Here is a 24,139-nt window from a genome sequence, read left to right on the forward strand (position 1 = left end):
GGAGATCCACTTGGAAAGAGATGGTGACCTTGAAGGAGAGATAATCACAGAACAACGACCTATTAGGACGCAAAGGGCTCCGGGTTGGTTAAATCAATTCGTGCAGTGATGATGACATCAGGAGGGCGTGTGGTGATAAGCATGTACCACTGTAAAAGCGGTGAACTCAACCGCGGAGGCACATACAACAAGAGAGCTACGGCAGAGCGTCACACGGTGCAGAAGACGTCCGTTTAGACTACAGATACAAACACTATTCATGACTTCACAATTAAAATTAAGGTTAAAAAATGGTCAAAATTGATTAATCAACTTACCTCAGTTAATTTCACGGTAAAACTATTACACAGTAAATAAATTTCCTCAGTCAAAAACACAACCAGCGCGCACGGCTCACTGGCCAATGCTGAATTAAGGAGTTACGAAGTATTCGCGAGTAAAAATGGCACCATGGTGTTACGCAGTTTCCTAATTTGTGTTTATCTAAAAGGTTAATTTTTTTAAATTTGCGAGTTTTACTAGTCGATGCGGGACTAATTTTAACACCAGATGACATTAAAAACATATTTTCGAAAAATTTGGACTTACGCAGTCTATGAATTAATGCGACGATATGCAGTGGCGTAGCTAGGTAACCTAGGGCCCTGGGGCAAATTAAAAAATGGGGCCCCACTGCTATGTAAACTGATTAAGTTTTATCAAATTAAAATATGAAATATACAAACACTTTAAAAATGCTAAGCTACTTAAGCTCTTTTTTGTGCACTGCAGACTGCAGGGTAGGTAATAAAAATATTAAACAGTAACAACATAAATTACAATTAATACTTGGTGTAGGTTTGGCTAATAAAACGAAATTGAGAAGATTCAAGGGTTTATTATATAAAGGTCGGGCCTACCAACTGACTAAATAACAATTATATTTACAATTTTTTCCTAGCTTTAGTTTTCGCAAAAGTATCAATGACTTCGTTTAAATCCAGGCTTGATGCGGTTTTGTTTTCAATTGCTGTTAGCGATAAATGTGTTTGGCCCATCTTATTTCTTAAATAATTTTTTATTATTTTTTATTTGCTAAATGACCTTTCAGCTTCTGCAGAAGTGACAGGAATTGTAAAGAATAATAACATTGCTGTAAATACTTCCGTTAGGTCGCATTCTAGCACTCCATATTTGATCATTATTTCATTACATAATTGGTGAACAGTCCATGCTTGAGTTAGTTGAGGTAAAACTAGATGGTAAATATTAATAAATTGAAGTGAAAAACTGGGGCCTATTATATCTGAATATGAATTCGTCACACTTTTGTAATAAAGTTGCTTCATCAACATATAATAAAAATGTTGGTGTTAGAAAATCGAATATATGATAGACTGTACTCATACCAATAAAACGTGTATCTAATTGAGATATTACTGTGTCTAGTACATTATTGAAAATCTCAATTTTAAATATTTTTTGTCGGTTTGGAAATCGGTGATCAGCAGCTAATTCATCAAAATGTTTTTTTTAACTTTTCTTTGCCTTTTTTCTTGAAAATGGGTATCAATACCATATTTTATAGCAGTTTCACAGGCTTTGCACTTGAATAATTCGAAATCATTTCTATAAATTTGCAACTTTGCTTTGGTCTCTGCTAAAACTTTACTCGCCTCGCCCAAATTGATGTCGCATTTTTGTAAAGTTTTGGATGCATAATTAATGTCGTTCAATACACTGTGCATGAATTCGCAAAGCAACACGAACTCGAAATTTAGCATTTTTGTTTTAATACACTCTGCTTCACTACGTTCATCTTTATTAGGACTCTTTAGAACTATTTCTGATAATGCTTTGATAATATCAAAATAACGAAGTTTTATTGCAGATATCGTATTGACCCTACTGGACCATCTAGTCGGATTTAGTTTTTTTTAGAGTGGTGTCCGATTCGCCAGTGAATTTTGACAGTAGATCCCAACGTTTGATGCCGTTTCTGAAAAAGTTATGCAAATCTTGCAACGTTGCGAAAAAAAATCTGTATTTCCACACAACTGCTAACGGCATAATTTATCACCAAATTTAAATAATGAGTGGCACGTACTCTGCGTTAGGCTGGATATCCTTAATAAGGTTTGGTACACCATTATACACACCACTCATCACACTGGCTCCATCATAGCCTAGAAACACTTCTTTTACTTCTATATCAATTGGCTGTCCATTTTCCGATCTGGTTATTACTGCATACTTCACAACAATTCTTAGCTGATCTACCTTCGATATGTCCTGTGTCGTATCCAATATGATGGCAAAAAATGGTGACGCTCTAATTTGTTCTAGTAGATGGGTTTCGAGTTTGGTCCCCAAGCTCTCAATCATTTCATTTTGAATTGTTGAACATAACATAATAAAACATAATTTCAAAAAAGTCAAGTCAAGTTAAACAGTTAATAAACAAAATAAAACGATAAAAAAACTTAGAAATAATTATTATTATCTTTGGGCATATCCAAAACTTGCCGCAAAATGTGATCATATCGGGCGACAAGCTCTACGAAGGACAGAAAATTTCCGTGGTATCCTTCCTGACTTAAGTCTTCTTGATGTCCTCTCAAAGCCAAAGAACTCTTTGCTAGGGTAAGTATGATATCGCATAACCTTTGAAGAACAAATGATGCTTCTTTGCGAATTTCATTTTCAAGTTCCTTGTCGATAGTATTGTTATCGTTTTTTTTCCAAAATTCACACACAGCACATGCTTCCGAATGGCCACTCGAACAACTGTGTTGTTTAATTCTTTGTGATAAACGCTTCCAATCTCGAATTCCCGTACACCAAACATTATTCCTTTGTGAAACAAATAACCAGCAGGGTTGACAATAGGCAGAGTTTAGTATTTTGGAATAACACAACCAAAAACGATTAACTGGCCCATATTTAGAACGCGAAAAGTAGTACGATTTTGAAAAACATCTATTGTTCTGGTTGATGTCTGTTGGAAAAGGTCCTGAAGGCTGTAAAGGCCATTATATCAAGAATTTGACGTTTTTCGTTATCACTTAATATTTTGTTCGTGAAGTTTCCCAAGTCATAGGAAGATTTGAGGTCTGTGGTTCCTCCAAACCCTCCGCTCTTATGTGTGTCATGCAAACATCATCCACGTTCACATGATCAGCGGCGGAGGTATCTCCAACTGCAATAATTGTCGAATCTTCTTCAGTAGGCTTCTCAACCAACACTGCAGTTACCACATTATTTGAGTCACTATCAATAGAAATATTTTGGCCAGATGTACTTGCAGAAGGCTGACTAAAAAACTTGTCAATTTTGGGCGATTTTTGTTTACTATCTTCTCTTTCTTGGCGTTGTTTGCGTTTAAATGCACCACTGGGTTTCTTCTTTTTATCCATATTTTAATCCGTCAAATTGACAACACTGCCAACCTACAGAAAGAATTTAGGGAATTCCCTATGCATAACTTTTGAATTTCTCTCAACTGAGTTGTCATGATTAAAGTGGGGTTACAAGTTGCAACCTGTCATATTTATTTTTAAAATGGGAGAAATTTCCAAAAGTTCAGTTCGTTCGAGATTTCTGGTAAAGATTCGAGGGCCCCCTGAGCTTGAGGGCCCCGGGGCACTGCCCCGCGTAGCCCCTAGGTAGCTACGCCGCTGACGATATGGCACAATTACAATAACAACTCATAAATCATTTGTCTTTAGGTAAAATTAGACTGCAGTCTGCAGTTTACAGATAATCTAGAAGTGTGATAAACACCGACATGAAAGAAAACTGATGTTGCCATATTACGAAAAACCTATCTACTCCTAGGCCCCAGACAGCCAATGAGATTGATTATCGGCCGCATAAAAATATTTTGTATTTTACAATTTTAACACAGAAAGCCCTGAAGAAAATGATTTCCCTCAAGGCTCATGTCGTCTGTGGGGATGCTATGTGGAGGGGTTTGCGCAGTGGCGATATCGTAACCAATGAGCTAGTTAAAAAAACAGATGTTGCTAACGTAAGGAAAAAATGACAAAAACTTACAGACTTCCGACAGGCCTATGAAATTAATTATCGGCTGCATAAAACAATCTATATTTTAGAATATTTCTTACTTCTGGATGGAAAAAAAATGACCTTAATTTGGGCACAAAAATACGCCCACAAGAAACTGTTGGTTTACTTCTTCAGCGGCAGTTAAATGTTTTACGTTTGCTATATAATGTGGTCAAAGTTCTGTATCGGCAGCTCATAATAAACAATGGTTCGTCTTAGCCTTTGATACAATATCACATAGTAAATTAATAAACAAACTTGAACAAATCGGTATTACGGGAAACGAACTTAACTTTTTTTAAAGTTACCTTAATGAGCGCAAGCAACAAGTTAAAATAAATAACATTCTTAGCAACACTTGTTCATCTAACTACGGTATACCACAAGGTAGTATATTAGGTCCGTCTTTGTTCCTGTTGTATATTAACGACTTATGCAACATTAATATTCAGGGGAAAATCGTTAGTTTTGCCGATGACACCGTCTTACTGTTTGAAGCTGACACTTGGTTAGCTGTCTACAAAAAAGCTGAAACGGACATAAGCTTGGAAAAAAAATGGTTGGATATAAACACGCTCACACTGAACACCGAGAAAACTAAATATGTCACACCAAACATTAATATTACTGGTCAACCTCCTGATGATGCCTCCATCAGAATACATTCGTGTTTGAATTCCGATGAATGTTGTCAGTGCCCCTACATTGAGCGCTCTACTCAGATGAAGTACTTCGGCCTCACCATTGATCCATATCTCAAATAGAATCTTCATACTCAAATAATTGCAAACAAAATAAGAAAAACCATGCACTTTTTCAGAATCATACGAAACTTTCTCGGCTTTCAACACCTGAAAATGATTTATTTTGCAGTCTGCAAATCTATTATTGAGTATGGTATCATAGCATGGGGAGGCGGCACTTCATCTGCACTAGACCCAATCATAAAGGCTCAGAAAACAATTTAAAAAATAATTCTAAGGCTACCTATAATTACAGAATCGAATCTAATTTTTAATATTATGAATGTGTTTGATGTTCAGCAGCTATATGCAAAAACTATCCTAACTCATCTATACTCAAATATACATAATTACTACGTAAAAAGTTCAAATACACGATGTACTCGAAGCAACAACAAAAACTTACTACAAATACCGATAACACATACTAAGTTTGGTCAACGAAACTTTAAATACTTTGCGACAAGACTACAACATTCTTCCAGACAGCATAAAACAATGTGATTCACAAAAAAAATTCAAAGATAATAAAAAATTTTTGATAAAAAATAAGAATAGGGCCTTTACCGGTGCATTCACCCAAATTCGCAGTTATTGAAGTCACCACATTATTGAGCGAATACTTCTTAATACAAGTATAGGTATGTTCAATGGTATTAGAAACTAACGAAAAATTCTGTCTCAACACAGGCTAGCCTAGTGAGGCGGTATTTAAGAAACCACAACTGTACTTTTATTTTCTTTTTACCTTCACAATATTATGTTTGTATAAATAGTTCTTCATTTTTGTTAATTTTATAACCATAAATATAAAAGTTACAAATCAATGTACACCATAATATGTATGTATAGTAATGTGTAAACTTTCCTAAATAAAGATATTATTATTATAGCGTGTTTTTGTTCTTCGGTCTCGTATCGGTAAGTAAAATATATCATCTGACTCTCTCAAGTCAGGTCAAAAACTTAAATCCTGTCCTGATGATAAATTATTAATGTACGCCTTAGTCAGGTCCTTATTTCCTGATAGTCTCCTATTTTCCCTCAATGTATGTTTATACAATCGGTTTGAAATACCTAGTACAGTACATAATAAACTACTAGATTAGTTGTCTCATACACTTTATTAATTCCCTCCTTTTCAAATTCCACCAATATTTCGTCGATGAAGGCAGATGATTATTATTTGTAGGTTCTGGTGAGCGGCCTTCCAGGAGTGAATTCATCTCCGGGGAAAAACTTCATCAACCAAAGATGCCCCTGGAGACGTACGTGCCCCCCTTCCGTGTGTGAACATATGGATGTACCGTGAGTACAATTAAAAAGATATTTATGCTAAAAATGGCGCATTTATTTAAAATATACTTTTTTCCATTATTTTATTTATGAATTTGTTCACTACTAGCTGCACCCCGCCACGCGTGGCTGTGGCTCAGTCTGAAAAAACTCTCTGTATTGTATTGTGCTGCATGTCCTTCTCGTTTAGCGAACATTTCAGACAGCCGTGCGGTGCAGATAGGGGAAGAAAAGTCTTCAGAAATTTTTTGTCATTTTCAGAACCCTCATTCAATATCTGTGGAAGTTCCCGCAAGGCACCACCCCTGCTGCAGACGAATACAAAACAGGGATCATCAGGTGGGCTAAAAAAGCCGGGTGTAGTCCAGCAGAAGAATAGAAGAGGATCTATGGACTGCTACTCTCTCTGTCTCTGTGGGCTGTGGACAGGTACACTGTACTTCCAAGCCCCGAGTCTCCCTCCTGCGTTTACAAAGGGGTATGCATTGATGTATGTATTGCTTGAAACATTTACAGAGTGAATATATAGGAACACATGTTCATGCACCTGCATTCGTCCTGATAATATGCAATGTTAAATGCGAACATATTAGAATTTTTATGATCACGTGTTCTGACATCGCTGTAACACATTCGTCGTTTACTAAAAGTTCATTAGAAAACCATTATCAATTCATTCGTTAAAGGCCTGCAATCCCGCTTTTAGACGGAATATGAATAAGTTGAAGAGATTTTTATTAAATTTGTCATATTTTATATCATTAAGTTTTCTCCGTGCGGATTTAAAATGTTTTGTTATTTATTTCCAGCTCGTGGACAGTACTTTGGGTGGTTGCCCCAAGGAACAAGAGGAGGCACTCGCTAGATTCTATAAGCTTTGCACCCTCGCAACGAACTATTCCACTCGTGTTGTATATATTCCATCCCGTAGCGGGATGTATATATTCTTTTTTTTTTTGGAACATAAAAACTTAAAGAGTTAACGAGAAACTTGTTATAAATCGGTAGGAATTGGGAATGCGGGGGCTTAAATAAGGAGTCTAAATACAAAGACAAAGATGCAATTTTTGAACTGGCAACAATAACATTTGACTGTCATCAGTTGTTTTGTTTTACTCTATATAAAAATAATTTTGTACCATTCTTTTTTGTTTTCTGACAAAACAAAAGTATAGTGTTTGTGCCTTGAGGTTTCTTCTCCCTCCTGATCTTCCAGGAGTCACTTTTCGCTGCTAAGTTTCAGATATTTATAAATTTTTTTTTACGTCTATCATTTTTCATACTATTGTTGTAGTTGTTTACTGTTGTGAATAATGGAGAAAGATTTCTCTCCTGGACCCCCTACAAAGCTCCTTGATCCCCCTCCGGACCCCCCAGACGGGGAAAATGTGGAAATTTCTGACAGTCATTCTGCCATTTTGACTTCTACCAAAATAGGAAATTTACGCCCTCTTCCCCAATAAAACTTGACTCGCCTTTGACTTCACAGTCTCCACCAGCATTTTCTCAACATCCTCCACAAACTTTTATTCTCATCATTCCCTTGGCCCATTCATAGTATAAACCCGAAAAACTGAGCAAGGAAAAACCATCCACCCTCTTGAATTTGGTAAATTCCTATCAAACTGCATGAACCTTTCAATCAAGCCTGGAGGTGTAAAAGCCGAGGGTCGCTTCCGAATCTCCGGCGAATTCCTCTCCAAGGTCAGCTGCCAACAGTTTCATCAAATCATATTCCTTTCATCTAATTCAAAGTTCAAGGCATATATCCTACTTTTACTGTCACTCGCATGAGCCTGGTCAGAGGTATCTCGACGGATCTGTCGATCGCAGAAATTCTGTCTTCACTTTAAACCCCCCAACACAATGTCAATTGCATAAAAGCCAGAAGGCTAAATTACAAGGACTCCTCTGAGGGTATAATTTCCTGGAAGCCCTCCCAATCTGTCTTTATCACATTTGAAGGTCAATGTCTTCCCTCCCATAAATATTTATTCTTCAACTCATTACGAGTTGAAATGTATACGTATCCCACCACTCAATGTTTCAATTACTTCCGTTTTGGTCACACCAAAGCTGCATGCAGATCTCAAACGAGACGTTTTAAATGTGGAGAAAACCACGCAGCTGACCAATTTCCTTCTTCCTCCTCACCCAAATGTTTTAACTGCTCAGGTTCACATACAGCTATCAACACTTCTTGCCCAGAAAAATCTCGCCAAAAAATATTAAAATTTCTATGGCCTCTCAGAACTTGTCTTACTGAGGCTTTTTAAAAATTGTTTTTATTCATAAAATTTAAATGATTACATATTAGGCTACCATACTAGGCTCATACCCGTATTATAGTAGTCACAATGCTTTAAATTACAATGTTAATAGCATGTTCTAAAACAAAATATAATAGATGTAATAACACATAAGAAATAAGAGAGAGAGAAAAATAGAGGTGAAAAAAAAGAAAACATATTTAAGGAAAAATAAGTATAGATACATTTTTTTTTAAAAGAAAGACAAATATTCCCGGGTTACGAATAACCTGACAATATTTGAAAATCTCCTACTACCACAACAGAAAGCGGAAAATGTTGCTTGTGTTGTGATGGAGGACTTAGCCAGCCGAGGAATTGAACACGGTACGCCTGGGTGGGACCCAAGCGCGATGTCAACTCGGCCACCGACCTATTTAGATATATTATATATACTACATGATTGAATATAAACTAAGAGATATACATATTTTATAGAAAGATATATTATTATTCACCAATAATAATAATAAGTATAGATTCTTGTTTGAATTACGATTTGAAATATTAGAGTCAACAATTATTGTTGCAATATTTTCTCAAGAAATTCTAGAGCGACTCTTTAAGAACAAGACACATATCAGTGGTGTCAAACATTTTTTTGTAATTAATATGAATGGTTTTTAATCTTTCCGATATATTTTATTAGAGTTTTTCTTTATTCACTATACAAGTTTTTTTCCACAATTTTCACAAAATAGAATTAGAATGGAATAAAAGAGCAGTTAATTTAATTTAATGACACGAGACATTCTTTGAAATAGTTCCTTCCCTTTACCAGAGCCAGTTCTGAATATTGAGTTAAACTGAATATCTTGGGAGCAATATAAGAGAATTGTCACTTTATCCAGCAACTCCTCATCCAACTCTCTTCCCTCCTCTACAACAACATCTCGTTCAACTCAATTCACATGCAAAAAACCAATCTCTAAACCGGCTTCTGGATACGATCAGCAACAACACAAATCACTGCTCTTAAATCCCAATGGTTCATCGCTTTCAAATGCCACAAATGGGTGTGCAAACAATTATAATCCGTCCTCAATGAACTCTATAAAACTTTCTGAAAACTCAAAGACAATTCTTCATTTATCCAAACTCTTATTATGCTTCTGATCGACCTAATTTCTTCTCAAACTAATCTACCGTTCAACGCTGCTTCTATTATTTCCACATTAAAATCATTTATTTAAAATGACTCTTCAGGATGTCAGTATACTTCAGTAGAATAGCCGAAGTGCTATTTTTAACAAATCTGATCTCCTTAACATATTAAATTCAAACCATATTTCTTTGGCTGCTATCTCGGAGACATGATTTACTCCATCCACCCACTTTGATGTAGGAGGGTATTCCTGTCTCCGCGATGATTATTTTCCAGAATAAATAATATCAAATCCCCCAATGTTGAATTCCAAATGATTGCAGCTAAAATAAAGGACAAATCCTTTATTTCAGTCTATCTTCCCCCAACAGCCCGCTTCAATAAACAAATTTGGTTGCAAATTGTAAATTGTAAATCAACTAAGCCCTCCTTTCTTTATATTAGGCGATTTTAATGCCCATTCCCCCGTCTGGGGTTCTGCTTTCTCCAACCGAGATGGTCGAAGTGTGATGGATTTCCTAGATGAATCCAACCTTTTCCTTTTGAATGACGGATCTCACACCCCAGCACAGACCCCAGTGCAGTGGATCTCTCGATATGCTCTACTAGTCTGGCTTCTCTCTCCTCGTGGGTGGTGTCCCCCGACCCTTGCCCCAGTGATCATTTCCCGATCACCATTACTTATCAATCTTCTTGCCAATCAAACAAGTCTCATATTTCGACAAAAATTAAAATGAAACACACCAAATGGGATGAATTTAACTATCACATGGACAAGTTCCTACTAAATTAACCCGCCAACGATATATTTTCCGTCAAAGATGACTATAATAACTTCAAATCAATGCTCATAACTGCAATGAATATATCAAATCCTCCCTCTAAAAATAAATCTCTCAAACAACTCCCTCCAACTTCCTGGTGGGATGAGGAATATTCCAAGGTAGTAGGAATTCGTAAAGCTAAATATCTTTCCTATCGTTACAATATGACAATGGAGAACTATCTTATATACAAAAATGCCGAATCCAATGACAAAAAGGAGTTGAGGTCAAAAAAAGATCCGGGTGGTACAACTTCTGCAGTTCAGTATCTCCGAATACTCCAATTTCGGAAGTTTGGCCTCTGATCCAAAGATTTCGATCCTCCTTAAGTTCACTATCTCATCGAACGTCTCATTCTAAATAGATAGATGAATTCTTGGACAAAATTGCCCCCCATTCTGTAGTTGAGCTAACAAATTGTTTATCAACAGTCCAGGACTCATCTCCAGGCGGAGATTGTATACCTTACAGCATAATCAAAAGTAGTCATGACAATGTTCTAAACCACTTCTTGAACATCTTAAAGACTGGCATAATGCCTGATGATTGGAGTTCACAAATAATCATCCCAATTTTTAAAACAAACAAATCACCAAGTTCTGGATCCAACTACAGGCCAATCTCTCTTTCATCCACCCTCAGTAAACTTTATGAAAAATTAATTAAAAACCGGTTAGAATTTTGTGTCGAGAGTAAACAGCTTCTCTCTCCATCTCAATTTGGATTTACGGAAAAAAGACTGCTAACTCAAGATAACCTTGCCATCATCAGCACTGATATTAATGTATCCATTTCTAAACAGGAAGTTTGTCTTGCCGTCTCTATAGATATAGAAGGCGCCTTTGATAATTTTTCCATCCCAATCTTGAAAAAGGATCTTTTAGGCCTTGGCCTTCCCCCTATATTTGTCCAATGGATGGAAAAAAAATCATTGAGCAACCAGATATTTCTCCTCAAAGTAGGTCTATTTGGAAGGGTTTACCACAAGGCAACGTATTTTTCCCCTTACTGTATAACATATACACATACTATCTTCACATATATCTGCATGTCACTATTCCACCACAAGTAAAAGTTATTGAGTTCTTATTTATTTATTTATTGATTTAATTTAAGTAATTTTTACATTTAAGGTGAAACAGATGTGACAATTCCCATACAATCTATTTTTCAGCCACATTTGAAAACTACAGATAATATTTTATTTATTTTAGTACCGAAAAATAATACTCGTAATGAGTTTATCGCGAACGAAAATTTCACTGTTCTATCACTTATAATAACCAAGTAATTAAATTAACAAAAGTAATTATTTTATGCGGGCACCGCCAGCCGAAATGCCCGAATCCGTGTTAGAAGGAGACAAACATATGTGCGAGCCATATGTTTCACGTGCACGCTATTAGCCCATTCCTACGGTGTTAAAGTGGTCAGTAAATTTGTAGTAAAAATGTCAATTTGCGCGGCTTGATTTGTTATTCTGATAGAATGTTCGTTTTGCTTTTTTACGAATGTTCCAGTATTACTCGTCGCAAGGAACATTTGCGGTTTTGGCACGCAGTAAAAAAGGCAAAATAAACTGTATAATAATTATAGTGAGAGCGGTTGTAATTATTTAGAACTTTCTTAAATCTGTAACTATCACTAGCTAGACGCCCGCCAATTCACATTCTCTCATTCATTCATTCTACAGTCATTGTCTGCCGCGGTTTGAAGTGACTTTTTTCGATTTTGTACAGCATTGTTATTCCATAAAAATGAGGCGTGCCCTTTATAAGAATCATCAGTATTCCGGGAAAAGAGTGAATCCAAGACTAAGTGCGAACGGGATGAAACGTCAGCACGGCGAATCGGAATACAGGTAAGTATTATGAAATTATTTCAAAATATTTTATTATTTTTTAAATATTTTCTCGGTACCTACCTAACTAACTAACCATCACGCTTGTTATTTTATGACCCATGTCGCTCGTTTGGTATAGGGTGATTCATATTTAATGTTGCTCAAAAATTATACTCCTTTAATGCCTTTATATTATATCTTTTAGTTCCCACAAACACTGTCGCGGAAATAAAGAAAACAAGTGTTCGAATGACGAGACCCAGGAGGATAAATCCAGGACTGCTTCTCTGTGAGAAAGATGATGAATTAATTGGACAAAGTAGACCAATTCAAGCTATCGGACAAAATATTAAAACAAACATTGAAAGAAAAAGGATCTTACAAAAAAAAGAAATATGGACAGAATATGTGAAAAGAATAAAAAATAAATAAATAAGTAAATAAAAAATCTTTTACTATCGTCGTTCCCGCCAGGCATCGTGAGTTCAATTCCACAGCTGGCTAATTCCTCCATCACGACCCAGGCAACGCTTTCCGCTTACTGTGATGGAAGTTTTACAACTAGTTTATGGACACCGTGTATAAGATATTTGTACAAAAAGTTTTTTTTTTCAATCACCTTTCTGCCCTATAAAGGATTTACTATTATTAACATGACATGTTTGTCATTTGTGAACATAAAATATACCCATTTACAAAATACAAAAAGTTTTTTAATGTGAAAAGGCGACTTCATATGCACACTGTAGGCATCGTCTTTGTGGACACTCATATATTACGACGCACGTGGCGAGCTGATTTCAAAACAATGCCTATATTATTTATATGCGAGATGATGTTATGATGTTACGAGCAGTGGCGGCCGGTGGTCAAAATATGTGGGGGTTCACTGGATTAAAACATTAAGTCATAAAATAAATTAAATAAAGGTAGATACCTATAACATCGTAAATTAAACACGGAAAACAAAATAAACTATTGAATTGATCACATGCACAGAGCTACGAAGCTTTGTTATACAATGTTTTGTTAAATGATCGAGTAAACTTCTTCGATCCAGATTTTCACTCTTGTTTTATTACCAGTTCAGGTTTTAGGTGGAACGGCATTTTTTTTATTATCACTTTGTTTTCAAAACTCGACCTATTGTTTTTAATGTATTCCACATTCAAACTCATTCTTAATTTATACTTTGAACAAACACAAAAGTAATCATAAATTAGTACAACCTGCAATTGATATGCCTTATTAATAATTGATATACAAGATCGATATAACCTGCAATTAAATATCAAAACTTTCGCAGAGTAAGAAAAGTTTTAAATTCAACAGATAATGCCCGTACCCGGCAACGGCGAGTACTGACTAAACTGATAATGAGTAATCTGACCATCACTCATCTCTTAATGACAAGTTTTATCATGTATGCTTGTATCGAAGAAGCGGAACATTCGCTGAAAAATAGCAGATGGTAAATTGAAACCACGATATCGACAATAATATAAAACATACGCGTTTTAGTTTAACTTTCTACTGAATAAACCGTTCCTTCTGATGTGGTGGTAAAACCCCGAACGCCGTCCATGATAAGGTATTATTTGCAAAGAATAGTATCCACGCTTTCGACTGTTCCACAGAATATGCGACAAAGCAGTTAAATTTTGGATCGCAATCGAAAACGAACTGCTACGAACATAGGCACAAGTCAAAGTCGGTCTGCAAGTTAAGCGCGCCTAATAAGTAGGTACCTTTTGAATGAGATATTATAAACGAACCGAGTTTCGTATTGTGATTAGCCATGTCGGAAATCTTGTTGGTTGTTCGGCGCTCGGGAGCACATATTAGCTGGCCGCCACTGGTTACGAGAGCCCTTTCTGACTTGTGCATATGACAAATTTGTTTCTCCGTCTGGCAATTCTAACCACTTCGTTGGTTTGATGAATGCGCCCCATAGAAATGTAAGAAAAAGTGTAACCTTTTGACTTATTCGCGAAATATTTGTGAGCAAGCAACCGCGCGAATACATGGTTACTATGTAGGTATATACCTACATCGCTTGGTATGATTATGTCCATTTAGCAAAAGCGGCCTTTGAAAAAAAGGTCCAGTTAACGCCAGCTCCCGGCACACATACCGTTGTTCCTAGCCGGCTCCTTTTATAAATTATTTAATCTTCCCAGGCATTGATTTAGTTTAGTGAATTGAACAAACCTCTATCTCGTGTCTCTTTCATACTCATGCGAAACATCGTAAATTTTTTGAAATGGAGTCTTTTTCGCAAATGGTTTTGGTTGGGTAAATAAAAATTTCCTGTACCAACGCGCGCGGAGCTGCGTGAAATGTCATTTGTACGTATTTTTTGCAATGAAATTGTGTATTTTTCAGCCGTTTTCTACGATTATGTAATTATAGGTACCATAAAAAATTTATACAGATTAATATTACTTATATACGTTCGCAAACCAATAATTCATCTCAATATTATAAAGCATAACGTGTTAAAAGTGTTTTATTAGACGATATTGAAAATAACACCATCTATCGGCATAAAGTTTCGAAAAATGTTTTGAGATGGCCCTTAAGTTTACAAATGACTAATTAATTTGTTTCATATAAAAATACTATGTTTTTTTCTTGCTTGATGTGGCTCCTAAACAACATCTTGAACTTTTCAATTGGGGCAGACTTAAGGTTTTCCGGCAGTGCGTTATAGTATTTCATCCCTTTATATAATATATAATATACTATTCTGGGTATTCGCTTTGTCCTTCTTTGGTAGCCTGATTTCATTGCACGTCCTAGTTTTATGTTTGTGTATGTCCTTGTTGTATACAATTTTATTTGAAAAATATTTGGGTAACAGGTTGTTTACTATTTTGTGTAAAAATATCATCGTGTTCAAGGTCAACATCTGTTTCACCGTTAGCCAATTTAGTTCGTTTAACATTTTATTTACTTTTGAATATCTATTTCGTCTGAGTATTGTTCTCATTGCCCTATTTTGGAGAATTTGAAATTTATTTTGCTCTCGGTCGTTACACAGGAAAAGGATAGTTGAGCAGTAATTAAAATGTGGAGCAATAATTGAGTTATAAATGGTGATTGCAGTTTTTTTGGACAGTTTTTGGCGAATTCTTCCCAAAAAAGATATCTTTTTTCCAATTTTCTTTTGAGTATATTCAGCATGTTTGTTAAAGTTGAGTTTGGAATCTATTATAACTCCTAAGTATTTTATATCGGTAACATTTTCAATAATTTCACCATCAATTTTGATTTAGCTTTCACTGGATGTCTTCTTATAACCAATTACCATACATTTTGTTTTTTTTTGTATTTAATTTAAGCTTATTTATTTTTAACCATCTTGATACATTATCTAGTTAATTATTTAAAATATGTATTAGTTTTTCATAGTTTTTTCCAATTATACATACACTTTTTTTTTCCAATTATGATACACTTATATATATATAAGTGTATCATAAAGTACGACTATCGGCAAATAGTCGTACTTTGCATTTTGAATCAAAATATTTTCACCATGTCATTAATATAGAGGTCCAAGGACTGATCCCTGTGGTACTCCTAATTTATTTTCCATTGGTTTTGAAAATTGATTATTAATTTTTGTTACCTGTATTCGGTCTTTCAAATACTCTTTTTTTAATTTAGTGGCTAGAGTTGAGAAACCAATTTCTTTAAGCTTTCTTATCAACATTTCTCGATCCATGGTTTCGAATGCCCTTTGAAAATCCAAGAATATTGCTAAGATAAATTTATTACTATTCATTCCTTCTTTCCATTCTTCAATGATTATATTTAACGCTGTTTCACAAGAATTATTAGATCTGAATCCCGATTGTTCTTGGTATAAAATATTGTGTTCATCTAAGTATTGCAATATTTGTTCTTTTATTATCACTTCAAGTATCTGTTCATATTTCGGTAAGGTGAAATTTATTTGTCGAAATTCTTCACATTTTCTGGTATTTTTAACCTTTGGGACCGGTATAGTGGTAGATAGTTTCCATGACTGTGGAAATTTTCCCTCTTAATTGTCTGATTAATAATATTTAATAGAGTAGATCCAATTACTGGAAAAGCATCTTTTATCAAACTAATAGTTAATCCATCTGAACTATTTTTTGATTTAATTTTATTTAAAATGTTAAATAAATATTCTGCAGTTATTTTTCTGAAGACCAATAATTCTTTGTTTGAGTTGTTATTATCATTTGTGGGGTTGAAAACAATGTTAGGTATTAATTTGTTAATTTGATTGATGCTTTCTATAAAATATTTATTAAAGCTATTAGCCATGTTTTCTTGGTTTATATCTTTTGGGAAGTTTACTATTTTTATGTCGTTTTTGTTATCGCCATGTACTAATTGTTTAATGCTTTTCCAATTTTTTTTGGGATCCCCTTCTTCCGAGTTTATTTTATTTTTTATGTACACATTATGCGTTCTTTTTATGTCTTTAGAGTATTAATTTCTCATTTTTTTGTACTTATTCCAATCCATAGTACTATTAGTAAGGCGTGCTCTCTTGTAAAATGTATCTCTATCGTGCTGCATTGTGCGTAGTTCTTTTGTGAACCATTTATAATTATTTCCTTTACGTATCTTCTGTTCTGGAACTACTTCCTCAATGGATTTTTTAATGTTTAATATCATCTTGTCAGCTTTTTTGTCATATTCCATTTGATTTATTTTATTCCAATCGTTTGTCTCTAAGGTCTGAATGAAGAGTTTTTATTGTCCTTAAATCCTTAAAAGTCATTCCAATCTTCCGGCCCGTACTGTCAATAATATGTTCAATGCCATTATTTCATCTAAATTTCCCAACTCATCTATTTTATTTACTGATGGATCCAAATCTACCGACTCTCCTAATTGTGGTATAGGTATTAATTAACGTTTACCACAATAATTCTAATAACAGAATATTTCATTCAATTTCATATTAATTTTCAATATTTTCAGCCGAGTGCATTGCAATAATGGAATCAAAAATAATTTTGAACATTCCCTCGTTCTCTCTGACTCTCTCAGTTCCTTCCAGAAACTTAAATTCAGTCCTCTTCTTCATCGTGATGATCACTTTATATGCCTTACTCGAGTGATGATAGCCTCCATTCAAAGCTCTGGAAAAACTGTAACTCTGATTTGGATTCCTGGACATCTAAGCATCATGGGAAATGATATTGGGGATTCATTGGAAAAACAAGGAGCGTCCAACCCTGTTGTTACCCTGGTAAACCACATTCCCCTATCTGACATTTTTTCCATTATCAAAGTTTGATCCCGCAATATTTGGGCAGATTATTTGCACATTGCTAGTCAATCCAAGGGAGCCTGCTATGCCTCAATACAAAGGACTATTCCATAAAAACCGTGGTTTCAACAATTACCCTATTTTTCCAAAAAAGATATTTCTTCACTTATTCGAATAAGGACCGGACATTGTTCCGATCCTTCCCATATTTTTAAAATTTACGCCCTTGACTCCCCAGATTATACATTCTGTAGTCTAGAAGTCGGAACTTCAGATCACATATTTTTTGGTTGTACCTCTCTAAACAAATAATCAAACCTATCTTCCATCAAGCCTTATCTTAAATTGCCTCCCATCTTTTTAAGGTCTCATCTCTTCTAAGTCTGATCTCGACTCCAATTTTCATTATAATTTTGTAATTTGCCTATTTAAAAAAAATCATATTTTAACTGGTATGTGGGTATGAATTTTTGTATTTTAATTACAGCGGCTCTGATTTAAAATAATTCGAAGGCATTGACCAAATTTCCAGTGCGTACTGTCAATTCCTTGAATCTCGTAGCGCAACTGATCCCAATGGACAACGGTTCTAAAATGTGTAATATTATAGAAAATTGGGATCCCAAAGGACAACGTATCAGATGGCGCTCCAATGGTTTGGTCTTGTAATAACTTATTCACAGGTAGATCTGCTTGTTACAAAATATTATGTTGAAATTCCATGTACTAGCATCCATCAACTTCATAAAGTGTCACCATCACTTTGCTGTTGTGATGTCCATAACCTCAATTTATTTATCATTGACATTATAAATAATGCTCAGAAAATACATAACGGTTGTAGACAGTGTATTATGTACTGCTTTATTTGAAACCAATCAACAGCGATTACTATTTAGCTAGCAAATTATCTATGATAATTATCTCGTCCAAGCTTATCTTTGATCAAAATCAAGTGTTGTGTTTTTACTATAAAATATTTTACACATGATAATTAAATTATGTGCTTAAATACCTACACAAGGTTAATAATAATTTAAATTTTTGTTATTTGAACATCATTAAAACAAACAATTTGTTTCTAGTTCAAATAAGTACCCACATCATTGCCTCAACCGCTTGTCAAACTGTACGTTTTTATCTGACGTGTTGAAATCAATGCATGCAAGTAAACTTGATTATTAAGTAATTACAAATGACTGTTTGTATTAAATGATCATTTTTATGATACATGATCATTTCGTACTTTTAAATACTTACGTGACACGAAATGTATTTTAATAACAGCTGACAGCTGTCACAAATATTTTATCGTCGGTTGTTTACCTTCAAATGTCAAATTTGTTTATAGACGAAGTAGCATGCGGTCTACTTACTTACATATTAAAAACGGGTTTGGAATCTAAATACTTTGGATAAATCGGTACATATTATTTTTCTTTTTAATATTGATTACCAAAAGCTACGTCATTAAATTCTAAATTATTTGTATACTTTAGAGATGTGAATTATCTTTGTAATTATTAAAAACATAAGGGCAGGGTTGCCGCTAAAATTTTGTTTTTAAATTGAAATCAAGGTTGTCTCAAATCAATAAAAAATAAACAAATTTCTTTTTCAAATAAATCAGGGTTGCCACAAAGTTGAAAGTTTATTCAACTTATAATATTTATAATTTTTTTTTTTTTCAAAAATCAGGGTTGTCAAATTTTTTTTTTTAAGAATTTTTTTTCCATCCCCGCGCATAACTGTCATCATGTCCGGGCCAATAAAGAACGTCAACGGGAAATCAAAGGATGATTTAAGTATGGAATTAACTACAAGGAACTTAATATCGGCTAACATGTTAGAAGAAATGCGTCTTCAGGCTAGAAACCATAATAAATCCTTAAAAGTAGCTCAAATCGTAAGACAAGTTGAAAACGATACAAATACAGATGAGGACAATGACTCCAGTACCAAGGTCATTAAATATACTAAGATCGTTTATAACGCATCGCATGCTCCAACAGTCACTATTAATAATTGGAATATAAAATTCAACGGTTCAACTTGTGTTCGGAAATTTATTCAACAAATCGATGAGAAATGTAGTACAAGGAACGTCAAACATAAAGATATTGTTAGGTGTTTTCCGGATATTTTAGAAGGCCTGGCTCTATTATGGTTTAGGTCCATTTGTACTCCCGACCTAACCTGAAATTACTCTCTGGCGCATAATAATATGCTCGACTCTAAATTATCGGATAGTGAGTTGCTCCAATTAGCAATGAGAGCCTTGTTACCTATGTACACCACCTTACTCGCATCTCGGGAAATAAATACCTTCGAAGAGTTGAATGATGCGACAAAAAAATTCGAATCATTCTCAACATCCGATACAGTAAAGCAACCTACTCCTTCGTCTTCTTACGCAAGCAAGGTCTTTCCAAATGATGAACATTACAATAAATATTCTAATAATAATAAGTTTATGAACAATCAAGATCCTCCTTTATATAATAATAGATATTATGACCGATCGACAAATAACAACCAAGCTGGTCATAATACAAATCCTGCAAAACAGTACCAACAGGGATCTTCTACTAATTATAAACAAAAAAAGACCGGCCATGCACCTCAAGCTCCTTTAAACAATAGGATTATTTGTAACTATTGCAAGAAATTGGGTCACAAAATGTCGGACTGTAGGAAGAAAGCTTCCGACAGTTATACTTCCAAAGTAGGGTCTCTTGGAAACAATAGTAACAATAATACAAACAAGGATGCGGAAAACTAGGATGGAGTCGCTCTAGACACGCACCTTCCCATGCGCAAGGGAAGCGTGAGTGGCGGGGTTGGCTCCGACTGGTTAGACAGTTTCTTTCTGTCTCCGATTCTAACGCAGTGGGCCCACTGCCACAGAATTCTGAGATAGAAGGAGATAATCGACCGTACGCCGAAATTTGTAATGTTAATAAAACCTGCAGGGCTACTTGACAGTGGCGCTTCTCTATCTTGTATAGGGGGGGATTCTTATAAATATTTTCTAAATCTAGGAATTAATTTAGTAAAAGTAGATTTTAATGTCTCATCAGCAGACGGTACAAGACAAAATGTGCTAGGGGCAGTGACGTTGCCAGTGACGTACAAGGGAATCACTCAGGACATTCTTTTTTACGTCATTCCGTCTTTGTCGCCTGATTACATTTTGGGGGTGAACTTTTGGAAGCAGTTCCAAATGGCGCCGGAACTGTTTTCAGGAGTGCCCGGCCCAACACGGGCAGGACAAATTAATGAGGCAAGGGCAATCCGGCCAGCCTCATCGTTGACTCCTACGGAAAATAGAAGTCTATTAGAAATAATAAAAAATTTTGAATCGATTTCTTTTGAGAAAAAAGGCTTAGGTAAAACTCATCTTGTAAAACATAAAATTATTACCACAGGTCCTCCAATAAAACAGAAGTATTACCCTTTGTCGCCCGCTAGACAGAAACAGCTCGAAGCAGAAGTGGATGAGATGTTGAAATTAGTAGTTATCCGTCCCTTGCGTTCTCCTTGGTCTAGTCCGGTATTGATTTTAACTAAAAAAGACGGTACGGGTCGTTTTTGTTAGGACTCGCGGAAAAATAATGACGTAACAATTCGCGATTCCTATCCCTTGCCATATATATCAAGGATCCTGGATAAGCTTGGCGGGGCAAGGTACGTCTCGTCCATTGACCTCTCCAAGGCGTTCTGGCAGATTGCCTTGGATAATGACTTCTCTCAGAAGACGGCATTCGTAGTTCCTAGGACTCAAAAACGCACCAAGCGAGCTCCAAAGACTAGCTGACGCCTTTTTCGGACCTGAATTTGACGAAAATGCTTTCTGCTACTTAGACGACCTAATCTTGGTGTCGGAAGATTTACAGTCTCATCTCAAATTATTAAGCCATGTCTAGCAGGTCTAACCATAAACATAAAAAAATCGGAGTTCTGCAAAGCTGAGCTCAAATATCTTAGCTATATGATTGATTCTCAAGGTCTTCGTACGGACCCTATAAAAATAGAAAGTATTCAGAACTTCCCTGTACCCAAAAACGGAAATCAAATACGAGCCTTCCTTTGTTTATGTGGGTACTTCAGGAGATTTATAAAGGGCTTTTCAAGCATTGCCGCCACTTTTACAAGACTCACGGGTTGCAAGAACGGTATCAGCAACTTTGCGTTGTCCCAAGAAGCCGAGACCGCCTTTGGTGATTTAAAAAAAGCCTTAACTTCAGCTCCGGTTTTAAGTTGCCCGGATTTCACAAAACCCTTTGCAATATATTGCGATGCCAGCTCGGCTGGGATAGGCGGAGTTTTGATCCAAACCATAGATGGACTAGAACACCCCATCGCTTATTATTCGAGTTGTTTAAATACTCACGAACGCAACTATGGTATTACGGAACGCGAACTTTTGGCTGTGTCACATCCCAATGGATCTGTATTAAAACGATCGTACCTGCTGTACCGTCTAGGGGATCCGTACGTCTGAGGAATCTTCGCACGGGATGCCTTCAATCTTACAACCTGAAATATAACAAAAACAAATATAAACAAGGTAGATAGCAAATAGCAAATAAAAAAGAGAATGGAACTCCTAATTACATTCCAGGAAAATACAAAAATATTATTTGCACCATCGAGCAACCCCATCTTGTGAATGCTATAGCTACGCCACTGGGTATAGTAAATATTTACGATGTTCTTGTCCTGGATTTCTGACAGTAATAAGTAAAAGTATATTATATTACTTCATTGCACGGTACAAATGATACAATACTAGATTCAGAGTAAATATTAGGTTAGCATGTAACTTTTTTTTTGTTTAAAGAAAAACAAACATTCCCGGGTTACGAATAACCTGACAACATTTTAAAATCTCCTACTACCACCACAGTAAGCTGAAAATGTTTCTTGTGTTGTGATGGAGGACTTAGCCAGCCGAGGAATTGAACACACTACGCCTGAGTGGGACCCGATGGGAACGCGATGTCAACTCGGCCACGACCGGTCGTCATTTCACTTCATTAAACATTTAAAATTGCTACAATAGAAGTTTATGATTAAAATAGCGGGTTAGCTCATAAAACTACTTCATTCTTAAAACTAAAAATTGAAAAAATGTTACAATAGCAATTTTACGAGTATAATAGTAGATTAACTTTACCTCGTGTAATTTAACCATTCTTCTTGTTTTACAACAATTTTATGTATAGTGCTTCGATATTTTTTAGTGGTTTTTGACGATTTACGTTGTTTCAAACCATTTGTCTTGTTTTTCCACAATTTTACACAAAAATAAGGATTTTCTTCATTTTTTCATGTTTTTACGAGTATAATAGTAGATTAACTTTACCTCGTGTAATTACTCAGTTATCTTGTATACCTTCGAATTATTATTATTTCTTATATTACCTTCAATGATTAAAAAATGTTGCAATAGTAGCTCAATGAGTAAAATCGTTGGTTACCTTAATAAGCTCGTCAGACGCCAAAAGTGTGGAGAACATATATTTGCTCAGCTTCGTCATGGAACCAGCGGCCGAATAGGCCATGAAGATATCATTGGTACACGGAGACCGACTGAGGTTCTCAATTAGAGACTTCAAGAAAGGAGGAAGTTCAGAGTCGGAATAGTCCAGAATTTTCTGGAAGGAATCACCCAGCTCACAGCTCTCGATTTGAGTGTCGTCTTCCTAAATGTTATTATTTATTATGTACTGTTTGGGATACTGTTATAAGGTTGTGAAGTCGGCAGTACCTGAAAACTGGGTGCGTTTTTAAGGTAGTAATTATAACGCGGCCATAATTCGTAACTAATTTCTAAAAAATGAAATATTTCCTATCGGCTTGTCGTTTAAAAATATTTGTTTTAAAGTAAGACATAACGATACTATTGTCTCTTTTCTTTCCCATATTTTGTTCATTGAATAGAAAAAGACGAAATTATTACTATCGATTGCCTACGTGATACGATAAACAAAAGTATTGGATTTCATCTTTCCTTGTGCTGTGTTAACAAGTCAAGTAAAGTCATTTTTACCACAAAAAGGACAAAGAAAGGCCATATAATATTATTTTAGTGTGATTGATATAAACCAAGGCTGCCCAACTCCAGGCCCGCGGGCCACATTGTGGCCCGCGAACGAATTATAAGTGGCCCGCGTGAACCATTTTCAAAAAACCCGCCAATCCGCCAATATGAAAAAGTATCGCGGGCCCGCGGTAAAACAAGCAATGCAGCTTGCGCGCGGTCACCAGTGTTGCCAACGAAGGCGATTTATCGCTATTTAGGCTACTCAGAACGAGAATCAGCGACGAAAAAATCTAACCTGCTGAACTTACTTTTTAAACAAAAATACACCGGTTTTTGATATAATATTTTTTGCGTCCGAAATGGAATCTTGTAGCCACCCCCCCCCATGGAATTCGAAAAATTGTTGTGGGAAACACATATGATGTTTTTGGGTGCGCGGAATTTTTTCTCAGCGAAGTTCCTTAACAACCCCCCCCCCATGGATTTCAAATATTTTGTGGGGAGCACTCATTTTGAATTTTGTGGGGAATTATGTTTTATAGAAATTCTCTAACAACCCCCCCCCCCCCATGGAAATAGGAACCGTCAGGTATTCAAAATCGTCAATTTCGCCCAACTGTTAAAAAGGTTGGGCAGCCTTGATAT

The 24,139-nt window shown here is 35.5% G+C and overlaps 1 pseudogene across 1 annotated transcript in view; it reads left to right on the top strand.

Moving 5' to 3' along the window:
- LOC149425670 (uncharacterized) overlaps positions 1-23,873 on the top strand; it is a 55,123-nt pseudogene extending 31,250 nt beyond the window's left edge. The window contains exons 5-7 of the transcript XR_016303418.1: positions 5,983-6,098; positions 6,348-6,564; positions 6,896-23,873. The product of XR_016303418.1 is annotated as an uncharacterized LOC149425670 (transcript). The remainder of the gene's footprint in view (positions 1-5,982; positions 6,099-6,347; positions 6,565-6,895) is intronic.
- The last annotated feature ends 266 nt before the right edge of the window (positions 23,874-24,139 follow it).

Source organism: Hesperophylax consimilis, chromosome 2, assembly GCF_061612785.1.
Source record: "Hesperophylax consimilis isolate HC1 chromosome 2, BYU_Hcon_1.0, whole genome shotgun sequence".
NCBI lineage: Eukaryota > Metazoa > Arthropoda > Insecta > Trichoptera > Limnephilidae > Hesperophylax > Hesperophylax consimilis.